Consider the following 3,133-nt stretch of genomic DNA (forward strand, 5'->3'; position numbering starts at 1 on the left):
TCTAGATATTTTTCCATCCGTACTTGATTTTCTACACAGTTTTTGAAATATTTGCAAGGAACCATTGTTTTCAAAGGATCTGCAATGTTGGGAAAATACCATCTGAGACATTTTCCAAGATTGAATCTAACATGCATATTTTTGTGGTAATTTTTGGCACTATTTTCTTGTTGCTTACTAGTTCTTATGCTATATAAAATGCATCTGTAAGTTTCTCTAAGGGTTGAAAGAAATATTCTCCGGTAAGAATTTGAGTTTGAAATAGGAACTCAAAATAGATTATGCCTGCATTTTCAGGTTACTTAACTCTTTGCATGTTTATGCATGTTTCTCCTACTTGTAAAACCATACTTTCTTAACGTCACCCTTAAAGTTTGCAAGTTTATTTAGCATGGACTATGTTTCCCTCATTAGTACAGAGTGTATTTCACTATTCCTACGCATAGGATCATAAGTATTGTTGTATCCTGCTAATGTATAACCTTAACATGGTATGAACCTTACTTTATACAGTTCTTGATTACAGACTTTACTTTTCCAATTTATGAAGTCATTACCAACCCCTCTAGAATTAAAGGATAATATGATCATTTGGGCACTCTTTTTTGGGTCTTTCCTGCTCCAAGGACCCCACTTATTGTTCATTGTTTTCCTTCCCTCTTTGCTTGGGAATTTTCCAAGGATATATGGGATTTGATCCTGATAGAGGATGGTAAGTCCTTGTCTAATACTTTTCCCCCTTCCAAAATCCCTGTTTCAACCACAAAATCTTTTTTTGACCTTACTTAATTGAGACTATGACCTTCTAATAGGCTTAAGGAATTTTTTTCAGGATTCCTTGAGAAGGATCTTTGACTGAAATTCCTTCTCAACATGGGCCTCTTCATTGGGAAGAAGTACTTCAGGACTATTGTCCACTGAAATACCCTTATTATAGAAACCCTTATCTTCCAGACCTAAACCCTTCAGGGATTATTCTCTAATCTCTTTATAACTTCCTTCAAAGCATACAACAACATCATGCTTCTTATCAAGGCTATCTAGGACCCTAGGATATATATCTCTATAACCCTCCTTGTTCTACGAATAAGACCCATCACACCCAACATGATAGATAAACTTTGACATACTTTCCTCGGAGCACCAGTTGAATGATAAACTTCTACTTGCACAAAACCAAACTCTTCCTATAAGAGGAAGTAGAAAGAGTTTGAGCCCTTACAACATAATACCACAAATTCCCTCTTTCCTTAGATGAATACACCCAAGGAACTGGCCAAAGATGCCTCCCACTTGGCGTAAAATCAACCAAGTTCTGATCTGTGATACAATTGGTACTAGTTACCTTATTCGTGTAAGAAGTTACATGTCTAATTACATATAAGCTACACCCATGATAGACTCTGTAGTTATAGTCAGCTCGTATTAAGCTTATAGATCTCCTTATAGGACAATGGGATGAACACATGTATATAGGTAATAGTAAGCAAAGGTCAAGTGTTTCATTATGATTAACTGAAGAGCAAACACCATTACTTCAATAAATGTGAAAGTGGTATCACTAGCTTTGTTACAAGGGCTAATACTAACATGGTCAAGATTTCATATAGCTCGTAATACTAACATGGTTAAGGTTTCCATATAGCTCTTATTTTTAATCTAAGCTAAGATCATTAGCCTCTAATCCCATTATGGTGATGTTCTAATATCATACAAAGATTCAACTACTAGTGCTTATAAATCTCTTTGAAAACTTGGCCAAATTGACCAAATTCTTGTATTTTTATTTGTACATAATCTATTGAAACCTACTTGTTTTGTTTTGTAGTTATTCCATTTGGATTTTCATGGAAGATGTCTGTAAGGTTGGTTTATTTTAGTATAAACTAACTGATTGCCAATTGGTTTCATTGTGAAACAAAGGGGACTAGGGATTGATATTGCTTTCTTGTTTTCTCTGGAAATTTTTTGTATAATAGATTGTATTGATTCTTTTGGCACCTCATTTTCTGCCAATGCCATGTTCCAAGTATAGTTCCAACTACAGTGTAGTTATCAACAAAAAAATAGCAGAGTTGTCATGTTTGTCTTCAATATATTTGACAACCATGTCTATACCATGATGAGAATTGTCATCAAGGGCCAAAATATAAAAGTCCATGGCATATAAACTTGCTACTATCTACTTGAGAACATTCTTTGACATTTTCCATGTCAAGTACGCCATTGGGACATGCTTCCTAGATTTGTGCGCTTACAGATGAGCCATAGCTTGTGAGATCACTCCATGCTCCGCAAGACCAGTGATTGATTGAGTCTCCAGCCTGCTTGAAGAGACCTACAAAACTAAACTTCAATGAATTCAAAGCACTACAACTACTCCCATTTTCTTGACCAATTCAAAGCACTACAACTACTCTCTTCTTCTTGATCAGAGAATTCTAAATCTTATCCCAGTCCTCGAATTCTAAATCTTGTCCCACTCCTCAATTTCTTGAGAGTGACCTTTACTTTCTTCAATTGGTTTTATTTTTTTAATTTTGCATTCAAGAGAGTGGCTTTTATTTTCCCAATTGACATGGGCAAAGACTTGCTACCTCGTAGCTCCCTTGGTTTGTTAAAGCAAAAAGTTTCAACACTCGTGAATGGATTATCCTATATAACTATTAATCTTCCAACATATTAACTCTTATGTGTTTTGGTTTTTTTGTGTTTTTTTTTAAAGTTAATTTTGTTTAAACATATTTTTGAGATGTTTATTTATTTATTTTCACTGATTTTTTCTTTCTGAGTTTTAGTTATATAATTTACAAAACATTTTAAAATATTACATTTTAGTTATATAATTAATATAATATAAACATTATAAAAAAATTCAAAAATAAATCAATTTATAAGTTACAAAATTGTTAAAACAAATACAATAAAATAAAATAAAATTACTATTAAGCTGTTACTTAAATTTATGAGTAACGTTCCGCTGTTTTTGTTGGTTTTTTCAACGTGAGACTATTGAATAACGCTTTTTCTTCGAGGCTTGCAGTCTAAAGTTTTGACTCCGTGTGTGACAGGTTTCTATCATTATTTGATGTCGGTGCTTATAACGAGTAATTTGTTTTCATAAATTTTTGAA

The sequence above is a fragment of the Pinus tabuliformis genome, chromosome 6 (genome assembly GCF_031772625.1).
Source record: "Pinus tabuliformis cultivar Carrire ecotype Pingquan chromosome 6, CPIR1, whole genome shotgun sequence".
Taxonomy (NCBI): Eukaryota; Viridiplantae; Streptophyta; class Pinopsida; order Pinales; family Pinaceae; genus Pinus; species Pinus tabuliformis.